This window comes from Silurus meridionalis, chromosome 20 (assembly GCF_014805685.1).
Source record: "Silurus meridionalis isolate SWU-2019-XX chromosome 20, ASM1480568v1, whole genome shotgun sequence".
In the NCBI taxonomy this organism is placed as follows: Eukaryota; Metazoa; Chordata; class Actinopteri; order Siluriformes; family Siluridae; genus Silurus; species Silurus meridionalis.
Window position 1 is genome coordinate 12,398,206 of NC_060903.1, and position 23,851 is coordinate 12,422,056.

A 23,851-nucleotide genomic window follows, 5' to 3' on the forward strand; every position below is an offset into this window, starting at 1 on the left:
AAAAGACTTATTTATATGAACACAACAGAAGAAAAGTCTATTAATCATAATAATAGATGAATACACACTATAATCTCAAAATTCTACTTTTGAACCTGATTTATGAATGGAAACCTAAGATTGTGTAAAATCTTCTTGCAATTTCAATTCTTAATTCATTTTGAAAGTCTCATTAAACCGCACAATAAAGCTACACCTTTAGAGTCATCCAACTTATTTAAAATCCTTCAATCCAGACTTAACCACACCAGGATGTATTTTTAGTTGGTTATAAGTTCACATTTACATCCTTTTGTATTTTATATCAAAGTGATGATATGTATTATATATCCTTTCAGTAATAAGTATGGACCTGTTATGTATAAAACCTTCTACTTTCTCTTCACAACAACACAGACACAGGTCGGTTCCTTGAATCCTTTTTGTTGCCTAGGCACGTCTTGTTTACGCCTTGAAAACTGCATACATGAATTATCATAGTACAAAAGTACTTTCAGGAGACTTCAAGAACCTCTTTAAATGAAAGAAAAAAGTACGCTTGACTTAAAAGTGAATAAACATATGTGCAACATAGAGTGAGGTGAGGCTTTTGCTTATGAGCACTCTGTCAGGGCATATGCAGTAATAAAACAACCTCATTATGAATCAATTATGATACAAATGCATCATAAACTATTCACACAACAACACTTGCCTTTACATTTACAGCATTTGGCCTTGTATCTTATTTATGGCGCTGATAATTTAAGCATTAAGGGCCTTGCTTGAGGGCCCAGCAGTGTTATTGCTGAAAAAGTCAAACACACAATGTTCTGATCAGAAGTCCAAACCACAGGGAACCACTTCTCTGCAAACGTTCACATAATCATGACCCTTTATAGGATGAAAACTTCTTTTGTTTAAATGAACTGCATTTTTCTAAATGCTTTATTGTGTAAATAATTGATTTTATGAATATATTTATTCTCAGGTAGATAAATGAGGCTACTTGTTATTAAAATAACTGTAGTACATGAGATAAAGCATGCTTTCTTTCCTAGCGTCTTTTATAGGCTTCGATTTGGCTTCGGACACATACAGACACAAATATCCACCGCAAGTGGAAAAAGGAATGGCACATTATTCATACTAATGGTGATGGGAGAGCCTGACTCTATTGTTTTCTGAAACACACACAACAAATACTATTGTTATTTCTATAAGAGGAGCAGCCTGTTTTTTGGTCACATATATACTATGTACAACGATTGATCCCCTTCTTTCCATACAAATACACTCCTCCCCCACCTGCTATACATCACACATGTCTGTATTGTATGTGTGTTCATGGGCTTTTTTTTTTTACTGTGAGTAGGTCATGTGACTTTGGTTGCTATGGTAACTGCTATTCTGAGTCTTAGGCGATGGGGTTTAGTTTTTATCCAGACTTGTCTTGATACAGCATCCCCTACTCAACACTGAATAACATTCTATTTTCTTGGCTGGACATTCTACATAATGCTGAGGGACAGCAATTACAGTTTGCATTCACTTAAAAGGGACGTTTTGTTGTGTTATAATACCGTTAAATATGTTCCTTGAATAATACATTCTAGCACATCCATTCTCTTGGCAGTCCGTCCCCTGACAAACAATCTCTGCTGGTACCATGAGAGCATGAACGCCCAAAATATAATGAAATCAGTCCATCATGCATGTGGGCTCTGTCTAGTGACAACATACACACTGGAAAAAACGGGCGCTGACAGACATCTTGATAAGAAAAAAAAAAACCTTGTTGATTCTTTATCGATTCAGCCTACTGGGTTTATGTACTGTAGACATTTAGCATAAGTAAAGCTAACCCACACATTTACTCTTCATTCCTAAAGGTTTATTAGGGCAATCATACCATTAATAAATATACACATAGTCATGATTTGTTGAGGAATACAAACATTTTTCATCAGACTGCTTTTTCATAAATGCCATACTGCTCGTGTGTAGTTTTGATTATGAATAAATTAATATCTAGGTTGTTATATGGAAAAAAAAGTTTGTGGAGACCTAACCAATCAGATTTGTATGTGCTTTTTAGGCATTCGATTCTACCCAGTGCACAAAGCGATCTCAATGAACATATACTTTGCATGTGTTAGAGTGGAACAGTAAGTTGAGTGGTATACTATAGCGCTCTCTTGAACACCTTTTGGATGAATTGTACATTAGTACCTGACTTTACTGACAATCTTGTGGCTGATTTCATTACAATCACATTCCAAAATGTATCTTCCCAGAAAAGTGGAGATCATTATAGCAGCAAATGGGGACTAAATGTGGAATAGGATGTTGAAAAGACACAAGTAAATCTTATAGTCAGGTGACAAATGCCCGTCCATATAATGAACGGGCATTTGAACTAGGTGACTTTTTGAACTTGAACTACTATGAACTGGTACTGTATATTCGTGTAAATGAGCTAAAAGCCAACAGTTGAGTTTGATAACAAGAAGAGCTGATTTTACATTAGCCCTCATAAGTAAAGCCCTCATAAGCAATGCTAAACCTCAAGCATAATATTTCAGGCCTGGTTTGAAACAGAGTATCTGTCAGCATGTTGTGGCTTTGGGAGAGGACAGTTGCTTAGGTATCTATGTTCAAACATGCATGGCACATGTACACTAGGGGCAGTGACACGTGAACTAAACCAGGACATACAGAAATAGGAACAGAAAAAAAGTCTATAACAATAAATAAAAGAAAACTAAGGACTAGAAACACTTCAGAAATCCTGCACTGAATGGTGAAGTGCAATGAAAAAATGAAGTGTCGATCTGGTGGGGAAACATGGGATTTGAACTAATTTGTAATTCAATTCAAACTGTACAATTTCTACGAGGTCTACATGTGTCCTGATAATACAAGATTGAAATACACCACACCAAAGCACACTGCTGTGTGGTGAAGGAGGGAGAAGGAGAGAGACACAAAGCGGCACAGAGCTGCAGACTGTGATTCAGACAGAGAACAACAGACCTTGTCAGAGACAAAGAAAGAAAGAAAAACGTGAGGAAGAGTGAAAGCTTGTCATAGCAATTCTGTCATACCATGCCATATTTGTATGTGTTTGCCTCTGTGTGTGTGTGTGTGTGTGTGTGTGTGTGTGTGTGTGTGTGTGTGTGTGTGTGTGTGTGTGGGTGTTTGTGGTGCGCATTGTGTAAATGTGCAAGACAAGGTGAAAAAAAACAAATATTTATGTTGTATTTAAACACATTTATGCTGAAAATATTTGTGTTGTGTGTTTGTATGTGTGTATGTGTTTGTGAGAAAGAGAGAAAGAGAAAGAGAGCGACAGAAAGAGTGAGAGAGAGAGAAAATGGAGCAGAAAATTTGGCCCAATCACTGGTAGCAGCAGAGCATTCTGGGAAGAAATGTTAGACGAGATGTTTGGAGTGTAGAAAAAATTTTAAACAGAACATGGCTTCTAACATTTGCACAACTCACAGCCTTTTTCATTCAACACTCAGGAACCTGATCAGATAATCCAAACTTTTCTTTTGAACATCATTTATAATCTACCAAATTCTCTCCATTTACACTTTCAAAGATAACAGTTAAACTAGACCAAATACCTAACAACAAAATTGAATATTATTATAGTGTTGTTTTTTCCCTATATAACATTTCTGGTACTGTACAATTCCCTCTAAATGTATTGTTACATGACTAATTGTCCAAATAGATAGATAGATAGATAGATAGATAGATAGATAGATAGATAGATAGATAGATAGATAGATAGATAGATAGATAGATAGATAGATAGATAGATAGATAGATAGATAGATATGTAAGTATATACATATGTACAGTGTAACATGTAAACATATGAACAGTGAATAAATATAAAGTCTGTACCAGTGAAGAGATGTGTAGACATGGTTGAAAAGTACAACAGAATGTGTGTAGAATGAGGGGTAAAAAAATACAATATGTAATATGTACGTTGTATGTACAATTGTACAGAAGTTATATACAGTGTTTATACAGTGATCTAACGGTGTACTGTGGAGTTTAGTAGGCTGATGGTGCATGGAAATGGCTGGCCATGAACCTGCTGGTTCTGGTGGGTATGTTTCTGTATCTCCTTCTTGATGGAAGCAGGTTAACCAGTTTGTGACTGGGATGTGAGGAGTCCCTGATGATGTTGTGAGCTCTGCACAGACATCTGGTAAAGGTGCTCACTGGCAGGTAGTTGGGTGCCAGTGATGCGTTGGGCAATAGGGCTTTGCGCTCACATACAGTGGATCCTCCGTACCATACAGTGATGGAGTTGGTCAGGATACTCTCGATGATGCAGAGGTTAAAACTCAGAATCCCTGTGGACAGATGAGTTTTCTCAAGACTGCTCAAGAAGTAGAGGTGATGTTGTGCCTCCTTAACCAGAGCTGAAGAGTTCTGGTGCCAGGACAGATCTGTGGATCCACGGTAGACTGGGAAATGTCTCCTACTGTTAGATTTTTGAAAGTCCACAATGAGCTCTTTAGTCTTCATGGTATTGAGGGTCAGGTTGTTGGAGGCACACCATGCTGTCAGGCTTCGGGTCTCTTCCCTGTAGGCCGATTCTTCATTGTTGCTGATCTGGCCGGTCACGGGGGGGGTCATATTGCATGCATACTTGATAAAGATATTGGAGTTATGCAGAGAAGCAGTTCCATTGAATTCTATTGTGATTCCACGGTAGACTGGAAAGTGTCTCCTACTGTCAGATTTTCGAAAGTCCACAATGAGTGGTGGTGAATGAGTTGTTCACCCACCACAATCAGTGGTGGATGAACATGGAGTAGAGTAGTGGGCTCAGAACACAGCCCTGTGGGATGCTGGTGTTCACAATGAGAGTTGAGGATACCTGTTTGCCCAACCTAACAGACTGAGGTCTGTTAGTAAGAAAGTTTAGAATCCCTCTGCAGATTTCCAGTTTACTGAGCTTAGTGATCAGTACAGTCAATGCACATGTTAATATGGTCCAAAACATGTACTGTTACATGGCTAATTGTCCAAATGTATTGTTACACAAAAGCAAATTCTTATATTTCTTTTTATGTTATCATCAGTTAAAGAGTATCGGTATGTTAAAGATGTTTTAATCTTAAGTTTAAATCAGGAGTGAATCATTTGTAGATTGTCATACATGCTTTTATTTATTCAAGGCTTGATTACTGCAATGTCACTCTACCTAAGGGCCTCTAAGTCTGCTGTATCTTGCATTGTTCAAAATGCTGCCGCTAGGTTCTCCAGTGCTTGGCTGCCAGTCTCTTTCAAAATCGAACTTTAAGTTCTTTTATTTGTGTATAAAAGCCTACATAGTCTGGCACTTGCCTAACTTTCCAAACTTATTTCCCAGCATTTGCCCAGAGCTATTGGTCCTCAAATAGCTTACAGAACAGGATTAAGAACAAAGGGTGACACAAAGTTCTCAGTTGCTGAACCTAGGCTCTGGAATGAGTTGCAGTTCCATATCAAGTTCTCACCAAGTCAAGCCATCGATAATTTTAAGTCATGTCTTAAAACATATATATTTGTTTTAAATTATGAATAAAGTCTTTATTTGATATATTATTAATCTGTTTATCTGAATTTTTCTTCAATCCTCTGGACAGCACGTTGGTCAACAGTTATAAAATGTGCTTTATAAATCAATTAAGATTTGACTTGTGATGCAGAAGACATTCGGATTTAACTGAATAAATATCTGGTGATTGACTTGACCAGCTTAAATCCTTTCTTTTTCCTGATAAAGGCCCATGTTGTGTTTATAGTTTGCACCATTATCTGCTACATGATGACAAGTTCCTCCCAATGAGGGTAGATTCATTTGGATCCAACAAGTCATGACATCTGCACCATGTATGTTTTGGATCATGATCAAAGCTTTCCTTTCTCCAGACTTTCTCCTTTTCTTCACTTTGATGAAGATGAATCTTGTTTGCAGAACTTTGTTGGCTTTCTGATTCTAACTGCTGATTGGGTGATTTTTTTTTTCTTGTAGTATGAGCTCTAAATTTTTGCACTCTAAGTGTCCTTCCACCAGTGGATTGTGATACCCTCACCCCTACCATGTCAAGATCAACAGCTCTTGTTTTCTTTGTTTGTCATGTTTGGTGGGTTGTTTAGTGCTAGATGCAAATATCAAGAAATGATTTTCATCTGTTGATATTAAACACAAATGTCTTTATTGTGTAGCAAAACCAACATTTTTTTTTTTTTGCTCTTCCAATCTATTTGGAGGGGACTGTGTATCATATTACGTACTTCAACTCTAGTCATTCATTTATTTAATTATGAGGTGCACTAAGACCTTTTACAAATTTTTAATCAATTTTATCCTACCTGAGAGGACTACAGAGGTAAATCACATCTCGCATCCCTCTGCATGATTTAAAAAATATATATAACCTAACAACTCAATTATATTCGACAGCTACCTTATTATGATCACTTTTTAAATATATATGGGGTGTACCGTATTCGTACCGAAATTATTTGAAATAGGGCTTTTGGTTCGGTACACGTGTACAGAATGCAATCCTTTTTAATTGTGAAACATAGTTACAATCTGAGTTCCCCTCAGGGATGTATTGTTGCAGACCCAAAGTTTGTTTCGTCTCCGCTTCACACTTTGAGTGCATTTTTTTTTATTATTAATTATTAAACTTGAAAACATACACAACAATGACAGGGGTATAAAAAGAGTTATGGCAGTGTCACTGTGGCTACTCACTCTGTACCGAAAATAAGATTTGTTTTGCGCACGCATGAAAACAATAAAGAATCCTTATCGCTAGTGTTAGCCGCTAACCAGGGAGTGGCTATCGCTATAGATTCTTTAGCGTTTTATGTTCAGCTTCAAGAATTTCTTTTAAAAGGGGAAAATCCTGACAATTCTACAAATGGAGGGAGTGAATGAATAAAGGACGGTAGGAGTGAAGACATTTTGTTAAAGTATGCTGAAATAAGTAGTACAGTTAAGTAGATCATATCTTTAGAAAATTTAATATTAAATGTAAAACACACACGCATACACACACATCTGTATTACCCAAATGGGGTCTAACAAATGCAGCTTGTATAGCAGTATATATTTAATGTCCTCTAAAAATAACTCAACATACAGCCATTATAGTCAAAATAACTGCCAACTAAAGTGAGTACACCCTAAGTGAACACACCGAAACTGTGTACAAAGTGTCAATATTTTGTGTGAGCACCATTGTTATCAAGCACTGCCTTAATCCTCCTGGGCATGGAATTCACTAGCTGCACAGGTTGTTGCTGGGATCCTCTTCACTCCTCCATAATGACATCATGGGGCTGCTGAAAGTTAGACACATGGTGCTTCTCCACCTTTTGTTGATGATGCCCCACAGGGGCTCAATAGGGTTCAGGTCTGGAGACATACTTGGCCACTCCATCACCTTTACTTTCAGCAAGGCAGTTGTCATCTTGGCTTTGTGTTTGAGGTTATTATTTAATTAGAAATCTGATGTTTGTCCCAGTTTCTGAAGGGATGTTATCAAGTTCTGCTTCAGACTGTCACGGCACATGTTGGAATCCATGTTTCCCTCAACGTACCGCAGCTCCCCAGTACCAGCAGCACTCTTGCAGCCTCAGATCATGATGCTACCACCACCATGCTTGACTGTAGGCAAGACACAATTTTCTTGGTACTCCTCACTAGGGAATCGCCACACATGCTGGACACTATCTGAGCCAAACGTAATTCATGCTCTTGAACAGGTTGTCTTTAGCAACTGTCTTGCAAGCTTTCTTGTGAGCCAGCTTCAGAAAAAGGGCTCAGCTTCCTTCTGGGACGATGGTCATGCAAACCGACTCATTGCAGTGTGTTGCGTCTGAGCACTGACAAGCGGACCTTCAACTTCTAAAGAAATGCTGACAGCACTCATGCGTCTGTTTTATGAAGCGGCTTTTGTCAACTTCTTTGATTAACCCTTATGAGGCCTGTTCCAAGTGGAACCCTTCTTGGAAAACCTCTTTATGACCCTGGCCACTGTACTGTAACTCAGTTTGAGGGTGTTACTGATCTTATAGCCTACACCATCTTTGTGGAGAGCAACAATTCTAATTCTCAAATCCTCAGAGAGTTATTTGCTATGATCCTTTACCTGGGTAAACATCTAGTGTTCAGTATGAGAGAATTGTATTTAAAGCACCATGATGAAAAGGACATGTGGCTTTGCATGGCTAAATGACGTATAGCTGTTATCATTTAGGGTGTACTCACTTAGGTTGCCAGTTATTTTGAAAATAATGACTGTATGCCAAGTTATTATAAGAAGCAGTACAGTAAATCTGTACTGCTATTACAGTTGCACATTGACTACTCTAAAATGTACCCAAGGCTCATTTCTATAGTTTTGTCCCTTGAGAAGATACAGTAAAATAGTTACTGAAATTTGAGGGGTGTACTTACTTTAGTGAGACACTGTATATAAATAAATAGAATAAAATAATTACTTAAGAAAATCTACATCATTTAAAAATAAACAATGAAAATAAAATGAATAGGATAACCCAACCAACTCTGTTTTACTGATGAATATGTGTACTTGTAAGATCAGTTATATAACACACACAGAGAGAGAGAGACACACACACACACACACACACACACACACACACACACACACACAAACACACACTATATCAGAACGACTCCTGGTATTTCTCTAATATTCTGAAAGCCAAGTAAAATACTGCAACATAAGTCAATTTCCAAAAGTTGCTCTTTCTTTTACACACACACACGCACACACACACACACACACACACACACACACACACACACACACACACACACACACCTACCTACCTATACATTAATCATTCATTACTAGATCAATCATCAAATTGAGAGAACAATTTTAGGCTTTACAATCTTAATGCACTAATATCAGCCCAAAGAACATACATATTAAGGCAGTGGGAATGTGTGAAAATCTCAATCCTATTCATTCAGCACTTTAATTTTTACATGTGTACGTTTATATTACCCAATAGCAAAGTTTATGGATGTGGTGAAGAAAGACATGCAGGGAGTTGGTTTGAAAGAGGCAGATGTAGAGGACAGGGAGATATGGAGACGGAAGATCCGCTGTGGCGACCCCTAAAGGGAGCAGCCGAAAGAGGGAGAACAAGAAGTATTACCCAATAGCAAAAACCCTCTCTAGGGAAAAGTCAGTTATTATATAAGGCTGCATGATAAATTCCAATCAGGACAGTTCCTGCTGTATCAAGTGTTCCTCGACGACAGACTGCACCGGATTAGGACCAAAAGTAGCACTGAATCCGCTCCAGATCCATGAAAACACAACCGTGTGGGTTTCTATCAGTTAGATATATCTGAGCAAAAAGCTTTAGAACTGTCCCAGTTTAACTAATAATTATGTTAGCGTTTCTACAATACAATGTTTTTTCCTGATTGCTAACACTTAATTTATTAAACCGTTCACAATTTTCCCCCTTTTTAAATATAAGCTATTAATCTCAACACATAAGCTATTAATAACAACACAACAATATGTACAAACCTCAGTCTAAATAAAAAAAGATCAAATAAATTAAAAATATATTTTATTCTATAAAATCAAACTTTGGCCCCGTTCCATTGCCTAGATTACACCACTGACTGATTTCAAAACACAATTACGAAAGAACTGATATCGTCCTTTTATTTATACAACAATAATGATGAATGGTACAGGTATAGTAAAATAAAAATAATTTTAAAGTAAAAGGATTTTATTGAAATTTGATTGTCATTACATCACTGCAGTGTGATCTTACAGTAGACGGGAAGTCTTTTCAAGAAAAAAAACATTCAAATTCTGAAGAATGGAGAATGAACTCTGTATGCACCTAAATGTTTAAAAGAAAAAATGTGTGAAAATTGGTGAAAAAAACAGAAATGTGTTATTTGAAAACTAAATGAATGGTTTGGGAAACTTATCCATTATAGAGTGTTATCAATAAAAAAAATACTGTAGTATTTAAACATTATGATGGCCCAAACCTGGAATAGACCTGATTCAGAAATCAATGAGACCAAAACAATAATTTATTTGTAATTATATATGTATTTATTTGTCTGTTTATTGCAAAATGTAATTTGTAACTAGCTTCATACAAAAAGGTCCTATAAACCTAATTGCATACAGGTAAGCTGTACTTCGTAGAATTCAAGCAGTGGAAAATATGAATGGAATATAGTGCAATGATGCAGATTAGAAGGTTGGCTGTGAGTTGAATCCCAGTATGGCCAAGCTGTCACTGTTGGGCCTGTGAGCAAGGCCTGTAATCCTCAAACGCTGAGCAAAATGCCAAATGAATAAAACGTTATACTAAAACACTAAACCAAAAATTAGCAATAATATGGAATAAGTTATATATAGTATATAGAGCTCATGTTTTCTCTTGAATTATATTCAATATTAATATTACAATATTTGACACATTATTTTATGACACAGGGCTCAGTGCTTTTAACAGATGTTCATTGCATGGCATAGTCTATTTCATGACCCTCATGGTAATCCGGCTCGATCGGCTTTAATATCAGAGTTGCTCAACAGTCAGAATGCACCAATACACAAATCTAACAGGTCTAACGATCTTAACAGGTTTTCTGATTTGTCATGCTGTCACATTGGCTAGATTATTTTTTTTTATCTCCTTCATTGTAAAAAAAAAAGGATTATGGATTATTTGTGCTCTGGGTTTTAGTGTGCTCTTGCATGCCTCCTCTGTGCCACTTTGTCCTCTTGTACAATTATTAATTACAAGATAAAGGAGCTGCATTTTTAGTGCAGTTTCCTCATCTATCAGTAGCCTCAGTGACACATTAATAATCAGGTTTTCTGTGTATTATCATGGTGACCGTAGCAATCCTAGTTTCAAAACTGTAATTCCTGCTCGCTGCCTCATTCTGCTATTTTACCCTATCCGAGCTTTTATTGCTTGGCACACCTGGTCCACCTGTGCACACCCTGTCAAACATAACACACAGAAATCTCCCCATACTCACACACACACACACACACACACACACACACACACACACACACACACACACAAATACTCTCACATATGGCCAGTTTCTGCTCAAACACTGCCTCAGGTTTACTCAATAAAGATCGTGCTTATTGGAGTCAAACAGAGCGTCAGAGGGGGAAGAATTGTTTTGCGTCTCCTTTCTTTTACTATGTTTGTCCGGCTGATATAATCTGGTATTGGGTTACTGAGAGCCCAGTTGCATCATGTGCATGTGCGTGAGACTTCTATGAATACATAGCAATCATAAATGATTAATAAGGGTCCAAGCACTGGAACTTTATTGATTACAATGATTTCAACATTTCTGTCTGTCAGCTCTAGCACACCCTTCCCCTGGATTTTCTGTGTTCTCTTAACACAGAGGTCTGCCGTTGGCACTGTTACAGTTGTCTTCACCCTCATCTATCTAAAATGTTCACTTCGGAGGTTTAAATAATTCACCTCCTATAATCCTGAAATTGTGCACGCTACACATGCAAGCTTGTCTGCAGGACATTAAGGATGATGAAATAATTGTCAAAGCATAGCCAGCATCAGGCTATTTTTGTGCTGCGCTGCCTTAGCGAGCTTTCAGCAAGCACTCTTACGTTCCCGTCGACATGTGTTGAATTTGAAGCTCCCGAAATCAAAAGACATTTCTGATGCTCTCGGAAAAGGACACCTGTTGTTTTCTGCTTATTTTCCAAGGCAATAATAATAATAGTTTTTGTGACACCAAAACAGAGCTGCTTAGTTCAGATATATATTAACTGGGCTAATCTGTATGAACTTAATAACACGTGCATAATAATTGCTATATAAAATAAACATAAAAAGCCTCAGCCTCAACAACCCAAATGTAGCAAACAATAAGCAAAAATCATTTTACTTAAAATTGTTCTTTTGTATTCGTTTCCTGTATTGTATTAATTGTAATAAAATATTAAGTTAGGAAAGTAATACAAAAATCCATTAAATCCAAGATCCTGTTTTTTTTATTTTATTAATTCACCTATTTTGCCACATTTTGGTGTGCTGTTAAAACTGGAAAACTGCTAACTCTTTTTCTTGCACTCCATTTTAAATGTATGAACGTTACATAGGCTTCATCCAACACTTGGTGTCTAACTTTATATGAATCATCCTGAAGCCATATACCATTTCTCTAGCCTTCAAATCGCTTTCTGACTCAATTCTCCAAGAGCTAACCATAGTGGAGTCTGATGGAATAAACCTGAGCTGACTTCTTCTGCAAATTCATTTGCCTAAATTGTAGGCATGTTATGTTTGTTGGCAAGCACAAATGAACCAAAAATGTGGGCACACCTTAATTAATTCTACAACTCAACAGAGCAAAACAGATCATGAATAAACAACATGGTGTAAACAATTTGTGTCCTTGAATTTGAAGTCCACAGTAAACTGAACATTGGTGCAATGTAGTACATAATGTGTAAAAATTTTAATATCCATGGCTAGATATCTTGTTTTTATTACCTTTAACAAATAAATTTCTCTACAAGATAATACTAGTAGAAGATACTGTAAGACCTAGATGAAAAGGTGTATTATTCTCCAGAGATAAACAAAACTTCTCAGGTACCACAGACTTGTGCACTCTGTATAAGCAATGAGTAGTCCAGTTTTTTTACTTCTGACATTTGTCTAAAATACTGACTGAAATACTAGAAAATACAAAAATAAGAGAAATATAACATATGCCACTTTAAATGTGATTATAGCAGGCATACTAAATAAATACTGAAATAAAGTACTGAAATGAAGTAAAAATTAAATCTTTTTTTTAAGTGAAAGAGAAAAAAAGCCTTTCAATAACCCTAACCACCAAACCATGTGATCAAATGTTCTGGTATAACAAGACCAAGTTAGAACTTCTAAAACATATGTTTGGCACAAAAACAAGCCCACTTATCATCCAAAGAATACCATACCTACAGTGAAGCTTGGCAGTGGTAGCAGCATACCCTTGTGCTAATTCTATTTCTGGTAAAGTGGGAATAACGGATACCACCAAATACCAATCTATGTACACACAAATCCTGCAGACCTCTTTTAGACACTTAAATACAAAAATAAATTTCACCCTAGAACAAATTTAGCTCAGTGAAGAAATGGCTTCGAAAGAAGAAGATCAGTGTTTTGGAATGGTACAGTCTGAATCCAGATCCTATCCTATGTACGGTTATGTACTGTAAATCCTTTCACAGTTTGCTACAACACCTGTTTTAAATAAAAGTTAGAAAATATGAATAAAAACAAAACATAATGAGTGGAAAACATCTTATAAACCCATATTTTATTCTGAGAAACTAGGAGACCAGTTGCTGAAGTTTTGGGAGAGGAATAGTGTCCCATTCATGTCTGTTTCAGGATTCTAGCTGCTCAACAGTCCTGGGACTTCTTTGTTGTATTTTTCATTTCATGATGTGCCAAATGTTTTCACATTTTGAATGGTCTGGACTGCAGGCAGGCCACTACAGCATCCATGCATGGTTTATCCTTGTCTTGATAAAATATACAAGGCCTTCCCTGAAAGACTTTTGCTCTAAAACATAGATATACCTTTCAGCATTGATGGTGCCCCTCCCGATGGGCTAGCTGCACATTCCATAGGGACTAATGAACCCCCATACCATCAGAGATGGAGGCTTTTGAAATGAGCACTGGTGATAAGACAGATGGCCCTTTTTCTCTTTAGACCAAAGGTTATGGCAGCCATGGTTTCCAAAAAGAATTTCAGATTTCTGTTTGTCTGACCAAAGAACAGTTTTCCACTTTGCCTCAGACAATTTTAAATGAACTTTGGCCCAGAGAAGCTAAAAGCATTTCTGGGTCATGTTCACATATGGCTTCTTCTTTGCATGGTGGATAAAATAAGCATTTGTAGATGACACGGTGAACTGTGTTAACAGACAATGATTTCTGGATGTGTTTCTGATCCTGTGCAGTAATTTCCATTACAGAATCATAGCTGTTTTTATTGTCCCCTGGGGGCGAGGAGATCCTGGGCATCCAATATTGCTTCTTGTCACTGTCCCTCGCAGACTGAGACTGTAGGTGATGAGATATTTAGTCTTTGCAATTTTATATTTTGGAGCATTATTCTAAAATTGTTCCACACATCGTAGACACAGGTTTTCATAGACCTCTACCCATCCTTACTTCTGGGAGACACTGCAACTCTAAGATACACTTTTCATTCCCAATTTTAAAATGTTTCTCCAACTGATTAATTTTAGTAACACTTAATTTTCTACACTATTGTTGCCCTAATTCCAACTTTTTTAAATATGTTTTTTAGCCATTAGATTCACAATTACCAATTTCTTTCCCTAAAATGATACATTTCCTCGGTTTATATGTGTTCAATATTCTATCGTGTGAGGTTCATGAGTATTTATAAAGTATAGGTTTATGAAATGTTTTATGTAAATTTTATCCTGCATCCCACCTTTTTCTAATTTAGTTGAAGATCTGCAGCATTATTTGCAAGAAAAGTGGAATAAAATTGCATTACAGACAAAAACAGAACCTTGGAAGAAAGAACTAATTGAAAAGTGTGCTCACTGTTGTACAATTTTTCTTTTCTTTTCTATTCTTTTCTTCAAGAGACTTGGTGTGCGTGTGCATGTGTGTGTGTGTGTGTGTGTGTGTGTGTGTGTGTGTGTGTGTGTGTACATTTCAGTTGAATGCTGCTGTGTGTCTAGAGGGTTTACTAATATGTATGGACAGTGGCTGGAAAATTTTTAAAATCAGAAGTAGCAAAATCCTGTATACACACACGCACATATGCAAGAACAGGCTTAGGCTGGATGTGCAGTAATGAAAACAGTAGATCAGAATATAAACACCAGAAGAGACAAGCAAAATCTATGTGTGTCTCCCCCTTTCTCTGTGTCTCTCTCTCTCTCACTCTCTTTTTTACTCTGTTTCACCAACAAGCACTGAGAGCAACACTTACACAACTCCTGTATGTAGATATTCAAGATATGATTATAGTTGCATGTGGAGGGGATTTATGAATATAAAAATGTGTAAAATCAGAGTATGTACAGAAATCCAACATTTACAATAAAATCATTCTTCTATACAGAAGCATAACCCTAAATAAATCTTTTTATACGGTGTACAATGTATTTATTACAGTGTTACACTGAACTGGAATACAGATTAAAAAACTTTTTCCAGCACATTTGTAATGCTATGATGTCCACAAATCCCGAACATTCAATGTAGCTTTCACAAAAATAGACAGACTACACCTTCTTATCAGTTGCTAGGTGATGTTTTGGTGTTTTTGTGTAGGAGCAATGTCGGATAGCACCTCCAGCTAAAAGCTGTCTGGGTGATTGACAGCTAGCAAACACTGCTACTAGGCATGTTTTACAAATAGAATGATGGACAATATAATATTAACCAAGATTCCGTTGGTGTCTCATGGATTAAGCCAAAATCATTATTTTGTTAAAGAAGCTGATTGAATACTGGGCTCCTGTAGTCTGGATATAAAATAGAATAGCCTTTATTTGTCAAATAAACATTACAGCAAAATGATTTCTTTGCATAGAGCACACCATGGAGCACAGAGGAATAAGAGCCTTGCTCAAGGGCCCAAGAGTGGCAGCTTAACAATACTTGAACCCCTGACCTTCTGATCAGTAACCCAGCACCCTAACCACTGAGCTACCACTCATCCTGTTGTTGTTTTGTTTATTTATTTATTTATTTTTTTGTATATGAATGCAAAAATTCATTGGTGATTTCCACTTAATTGTTCTTTTCCCTGTATTTCCATTTAAACCTAAATGTGTAGCAGCCAAGCCGAGAAATTACCAGTGAAAGTGTCTCTACATCAGAGTCATGCGAGGCACTTTTTAATAAGAGCAGATGTGAAACCTAACAAAGGAAGACCATGCTTATCTTCTACACCTAAATAAAGTCTAAACATTTTCACCCCTTAATGTGTGTTAGAAGTGCAATATTCCTTTTTTCCCCAGAGGGTATTTAATATCACAGCAGTGTATCTATGTTCCATGCTGTGACGATAGAACAGTCGCACTAGCTCAGCTCTCCAGAGAAAAAGATTTTATTCCAGCTCACCTTCAAACTTGAAACATGACCTTATCTGAAAGTAATCTTTTTGCTGCCAAGTTCAGAAAGAGGGCCATCAAAAGTGGTCGTAACTGACTGATTAGTGGTGTTGGTGTTGGGAGAATCGTACAAATCAAAACTAAATGGCATAGCGATGGTAAACATGGTAAAGATCATAAAGCCTAAAAAGGCTTTACTTTTAATGCATGTTTTTTTTTTTTCACATCAATGTGAAAATCTATTTTGATGATATAAAACAAAAGTCAATACCAGAGAATGAACACAATCCAATACTTAACATTTAATTTAAAACAAGCTTTATCTCAAAGAAAACGCACATATATATATATATATATATATATATATATATATATATATATATATATATATATATATATATATATATATATATATATATATATATATATACACACACAGGAACACATATATACAAACACAATCATACTTAATATTCACTGTGCAGCACTGTAGCACATTAATAAATGATTCATTTAACGCTCGTGATGGTCGTCATTCGGCGTATTAAACAAACACGGCTATTCGGTAATGAACACGCATGTACATGTCTGGCCTTGCAAAAAGGGAGCATTAAAAAGGGAGCTGTAAACCATTGCTGATGTTTAATCTCGATCGCCATGGAGGTGATGACCACACACACACACACACACACACACACACACACACACACACACACACACACACACACACACACAAACACACACACACTTTATGGACAAAAGTATTGGGACACTTGGCTTTCCCAGCCATATGTGGTTCTTCCCCAAACTTGTTCCCCAAAGTTAGAGGTGCACAATTGTATCGATGCATTGTGACAGCATGAAAATTTTCCCTTCACTTGAAATAGGATTAACATAGCACTTAAAATATAGTTTACATGGGTTGGAGTGGCCTGCTAAAGAACTCTCCAAAAGAACCGCAACCCTATTCAACAGCTTTGAGATTAATTAGAATGCGGACAGCACCCCAGGCCTCCTCACCCGACATCAGTTTCTGTCTTTACTACTGCCTTAGTGGCTAAATGAGCACAAATTTCCATGAATACACACGAAAATCTAGTGGAACCTCTTACCGGAGGAGTAGAGGTTATTATGGGGGTCAAAATGTAAAATGCAATCTTCAATAATAAGACCAATAGGAATCTTAATCAGGTGTCCACAAACTTTTGACCACATCATGTATATACAGACCTGTGATTTGTAACCTGAAAATTCGAACTACTAAATATATTCATTTTGTCTCAAGGCCACAATTATGTGAGATCATTTTCCCTCGACTTCAGTAGAAGCGTTTTTTTTGTTGTTGTTTGTCATTTTCTACAAACACTGAAACAGATGGCCAGACAACAGGTGGAAGCAACATTTCAAGTATACATTATTAGATACAGTCATGCACACTTCCTAGGAAGCAAGGAGCAGTCTTATCTCCGGGCACCTGTTTGTTTCTGCTACGATTCTCCAGTCCAAAGATAAGCAACACTCCTCCTGGAGCTGTGATGTTATTTATGAGTAGAGTGGCACACTGTTGCTCCCATCACCTATCCGTCGTTACAACACAACCTTTACAACAACCAGCAGCAAGGGTCAAAAAAGCAATGTTACAAATAGTATTAGCTCTTGATCAAATTCCTGGCCGGTGATTAGTATTAATATTCATTTCAGTTCGTTTTCTACAGGGATGTTGTTTCCCTTGAGCGAACAAGATACACAAGATTGAATGAGTCGGTTTAAGGGTAGTGACGGGCAGGTTGACCTGTTCAATAAAATCTATCGGACATGCTGTTCATTATGTGCTTTTATATACATATGTAAACCTTATGAGAGATTTGAATAGAACATGTGAACGCATCTGTTTTGAATATGAAAACGTTCCGAAAGTTAAGCTCATTAAGGATTGTTTTGTTTCAGCCTATCAGATGTTTATTTGTAATATTAAATCGTCTCCTCTCGTTCACGTACATTGCTGCTGTGTTTTCTTTTTTTTATTGACTTATGCATTACTGTAGCCAATATGTTTTATTAATTGCCAATTTTTTTGCATTGTTGGGTTTAAAATAAGAAATATTTTGCTCTTGATCAACTGTCTTAACATTGTCTTGATATACATACACACAAACATGTACACATCACAGTGGACAGAGTGGCCATCATTATAACTGGGTAATAAAAAACTCCATAATGACACACACACACACACTCTACAATGCAGCATATCCCACCCATATTTATGCACACATGTCTGTAGGGTCTGTTGACTTAAAGTCAGTAAGACATATTTGGTCTAACTGTCCTTTTTAGTTACTCCTAAAATTTAACAAACGAACACAGACAGCGCTGGTCTCGTCCAGGCCATCTCTACCTGTCAGCACAAGTCTAACTCTCACTGCCTCTCTCCAGCTCTCATCCTCTGATTCACTTTTAATTTAATGCATCAATCATACCCACAGTTCATCTCTCCCCATTACCTCTGCCCTAATTTCTTTGCAGTGGAAATTACACCAAAATCACTGAACACACTTTACTTAGATATATAAAAAAAAAAAACGTATAAAAGGTACATATAAAGGCCATCTCCTTTTACCGAATAACCTTAATCTAGAGGCTTTTCTTTGTTTTCTTTTTCCGACAGGGGATGCGAAAACATATTACGGATCTGATTTGGCTCCATGCAGAACATATAGTGAGCCTCATGGAGTGTGCTTACTGTGCAACCATTTTACATTTAGTACGAAAGCTCCTAAGGGGAGTCATAGCAACCATTTCGAGACATGCTGTCTGTGTGTGGTGTGAGTGTGTATGTGTGTTATCCCATAGTGTAGGCTTTCACCATTTCGTTATTATTTTATTTAATGAAAGACTATATTGGTGTGAGGTCTATTCAGCAAATATGATTCCGATATTGATGCCCAGAACCAATCGTACTCCAATTTATTGGTCTCTAATATGGTTTGGGAGGAATTACAGTGGGATTAATGGTGGCTAGACTCGCATAATCCCGTTTGGCACAAAAGACCAATACTGAACACTTGACTGTGTGTTCATATGGGTTTAAGACTGAACGCTCTGAGAGTGGATTTAACACTGTGAATATTGCACAGCCAACAGAATAGGTTTAGAAGTTTAGTACGCCTCAGCAGTCAGACTGCAAGCTAAGACCCTGGCATGATGAAAATTCTAGAAGGTTCTCACCTGTACACTTCGAATTCTCTGACTGCCATTTCTTTTTTTTTAACACTTTAAAGGATTTTGTAGTAGGGTAATAGTTCATTTGCTTGTACAGCATCTATACTTATTATATATATTGTTTTTCTTGTATTTTAAAAAAACCTGTATTTTACTTTAATTGTATTGTGAGCAGAGCAACTGCAACATAACAATTTCCCTGTGGGATCAATAAAGTGATACTGATCGTGATTAACTGCAATCATATACAACAGGCAGTGTAAATTAGCAAAGCATATTTGATCCTAGTAAAATTTGACATGGTGTAATATATAGAACATGTAAAAAAGACTAAGCAACCAATGGGAAATACAATGACATCTTGCTTCACTCAGGAATACAATTAACAAGGAACAGCATTTTACTGCACCGTATTTATTTATTAACCTGTTAGTCACAAATACAAACACTACACACCACAGCAGCACAAGCAAAGAACACTGCATGACACACCGTAGTATCCAGCATGTAAAACATGGAGAGAAAATGCATTTGGCTTCTTTTCTGGAAAGTGGTGGTCCAAAAAATTCTTTGCATGCAGTCGGTCATTAAGGGTAGACAGAGCCAAATCTGTTATATGGGCATTACAACACATTAATGACCATAAAAATCCCATGTTTATGTTTGTAAAGGCTTGTATGATATTAAACACACTATCATATACATTACACATCATATAAACTGAGATCATATTAATCCAATTATCATATTAAATTTTTATTCCGGTTTTGGCAGATGTTTTTCTACTAGTACAGGTAATAATTTTAAATATTATAGATTTGTGCTTTAGACTTGAGAGTTGTGCCTCCTCACTATTTCCCCAGAGATTTTTAAAACCTGTACATAGTGGCTTTTCTGAAGGCCAATTTTTCCACCACAAATCATTAAAATGCCCTAAATCTTTGTGCACATGCTATAAATAACTTGGAGCAATGTATTGTGACTTTTGGTCTGTTATTCTCTTTTATTAAATTAAAAAATACTAATAATGTTGAAGTCAGAAAAGCCATTGACATGCACCCTGCAGAAACCCTATTCATATTTAATACAACACAAAGCTGAACATGTCCTACACCACAAGCTCCTTCACAATCTCTGTTCTTCCATTACTCCATAAACTGAACAGATTAGACTGTTTAATTTTATGAAGCTAAATATTTTGCTAGCTTACCGATAACTCGCTCACTTTCTACAGGCTTGCTCGCTTTTCTCTCATTATTCTCTTCACTTCATGCAAACACTAAAACATACCAGACGGCTAATGTAGCCATAAGATATGTTACTGCTACTAACTGACTGATTTGTCTTTGAAATATTATGAGTCGCATTTTACAGACAGTCTGTGACCCGCATAAACATTTATTTAAAAGTGAGTTTATAATACGTGTGCTGTATATATATCAGAAAGAAGCCTCATAGCTGGAATTCTCTTGGTGAGCCTAAAGTGTTCTCTGCTACTCTGAGATCAGTTGAGAACAAATCACTACTACTGTTTGGGGCTGAAACGATTCCTTGAGTAATTCGATTACAAAAATTAATCGAGGCAAATTATTTGCCAAGAAAAGTTTCTCCAAAGAAATCCAAAGGGAACATTTCAAACTTAAATGAAAAAAACACCAAACAGTGTGGTTACCGTTTTTAAAGTCATTTTATATCGATTTTCCGGAGACAAGAATACCACATCGTGATACTGTGCGAGATTTAATAAATAAATACGAGTGAGAATTATTATTTCATTAAATTAATATTTTCCCATAACGTATTATTCTAGACTTATTTTTGAATGCACTATATGTGCATTTTGGTGTTATATGGCAATTCAATGCACTAAATGGGTTTAGAGATATTCTTGTATTTAATTTTAGCAATAAAGGTGTACCTTTTTCTAAAAAGGAAACAAATTACCGTTTACTTGATTAATCGATGGAATAAACGTTAGAATACTCGATTACTAAAATAATCGATAGCAGCAGCCCTACTGTTGATTTGTCAGTCTTGGAATGCATACTTTTCTGTACGGTCATCTATTATCAGGATGTTATGTGAAGGCTACATGAGAGGTTAAAATAGTGAGAAAGTGATAGCTCTGTGGTTAAGGTTCTGAGTTACTGGTCGGACGGGTGGGAGTCAATTCCCACTAATGCGAAGCTACTATTCTTTGGACCTTCAGTAAAGCCCTCAAGCCTTTGTGTTCCAGGGGTGTTGTATCAAGGGGTGTGCTCTGATCCCATCTTTCTAACATCAATGGGCTATGCAAAGAATGAAATTCACCGTGCTGTAATGTAATTGCATCACATGAAAACGTAAAAAATATCCTTACAGTCCCCTCACAGCTAATTATAGTTCATGCGTACAACGAGTTGCAATGATAAAGCGACCAGGATCATTTTACGTCCGATCAAATCTGCAACAGAAAATGAATGTATCCAGCAACATGACAAAGTTGAACTTCATTCACTGAACAGCTACTAGGATGAAGACAATACAGGAAAGCGCATGATCCATCTCCTGATTTGTTGTCAAAAGTCGCATGTCGCCCACTGATAAAAGTCGCTATGGCAACCAGCACTACTGGTGACTTTATTGGACAGTGACTGCTGACGTGCAGTGATAAATGTGTGCAACTGCAGGACAAAAGGATATATTCTATTTTTTTTTATATATTCTCCATCACACTCTTAGATGTCTGCTGTAGTTTATTCATTACTACATGCTGTCCTGTGTACACTCACTTGTCCTCGGCACAAATGTGGCAATGTTTAATCCAGACCTACTGAATCCTCCACAGTACTGTTTAGCCAGGAGTAAGACCTGCTGCACAGGCTGCAGTGTGTGATAAAACTCGCTCATTCATCAAAGCTTGGGCCACCACATACATCACAAGCCATCCACAAATCTTTCAAGTGCAGTCTGATATACACACACACACACACACACACACACACACAGACACACACAGGCAGGGTAAAATAAATCACAACATTGTAAAATAAATCAACAATTTATAAACTGGCAATGAAGTCTGGTTTTATTTTTATAGTATAATAGAAATATCTTCGCAATGAAAACATAAATACTGTTCTATGTATAAGTTTTTGCAAAAACATCACACTTACCTCAAATGTAGCCAAGATATCCAATATTATATATTGTATTAAAATTAGGAAGACTGACCTATGTAAAAAATATTGCGAGGCAAACAAAAAGCTGAACGTATGTGTGCCTCCAGCGGCCTTTTTAGCTAATGTGCTATATTTCTAAATGTATTAATACAGAAATGTGTAAATATATAAGTGATTTTACACGCTGGAAACGGCTGCCACTGCCGTCCTCATTCATGCAATTTACTGCTGTACTGCAGTTTGTCTTATTTTGTAAAAAATCACTCGTGATGTTGATCAGATTTGAGGCCATTGTTAGATTGAAGTGTAATACAATTTGAAATATATTAATCTGTAATCATGAACATTCATAATCAAATAATCAATAATCAAATAATCAATAAGGCAAGGTCAGAACACCATCCATGTCTTGGCTGATTTTTTACAGAAGGTACATTGGAACATACACAAATATGAATATCAGTTCAGTTTGACCAGACATAATGTATAATCCGAGGCAAAAAGTCGTAGCTAAGCGGTTAAGGCTCTGGGTTAATGATTGGAAGTTTGGGGGTTCAACTCTTGGGCCCTTAAACAAGGCCCTTAGCCCTCTGTGCTCCAGGGGTGTTATATCATGGCTGGCCCTGCGCTCTGATCCCAGCTTCCTAACATCGCTGGGATATCTGAAGAAAGGATTTCACTGGACTGCAATGTACACATGCCAAAAGCCTCTTCTATTCTAACAGAGTCCCAAATAGCAAAATATACTTTTAATGAAATGGATTTCGAATTGTTTAAAGCTTATGGACATTTTTTTTGCTGAAAGAAGAGTCAATATCCTTCCAGTCAATATTTAATCAGCGTCAAACAGCTGATGGGATGAAAAAAAAAACAGATACGTGTTTAATTCGACATCAAATTATGATTTACGATCATTCTTAGGATTTCACCTGTCTGTATAACTGTATAAATTGAAATATTCTGTATAAACTAAAAACCTCTTTTTCCCCCAACACTTCACTGATGATAGTTAAAAAGCTCTCAGGTGTGCATTTGCTTCATTCTGGTTGATTTTCAGACCAATGATTTCTTATTAAGACCATTCACATGCGCTTGCCCCTATTTATTTTTTGCCCAGAGTTGTGCCTTTTATTGTTTTTACAATATTTCTCCAGCAGCAATGAGTAAAAGTCGCCATTTTGCCTCCCAACTGTTGATTTGTGTCTGATTCGCCATTTCACTTTCCTTTGACGCGCCACGAAGCGCATACAGTGTCAGCATGCAACACGC

The 23,851-nt window shown here is 36.8% G+C and overlaps 1 protein-coding gene across 1 annotated transcript in view; it reads right to left on the reverse strand.

Moving 5' to 3' along the window:
* basp1 (brain abundant, membrane attached signal protein 1) overlaps nt 1-23,851 on the reverse strand; it is a 28,679-nt gene that overhangs the window by 3,038 nt on the left and 1,790 nt on the right. The gene's annotated exons all lie outside the window — the stretch shown is intronic.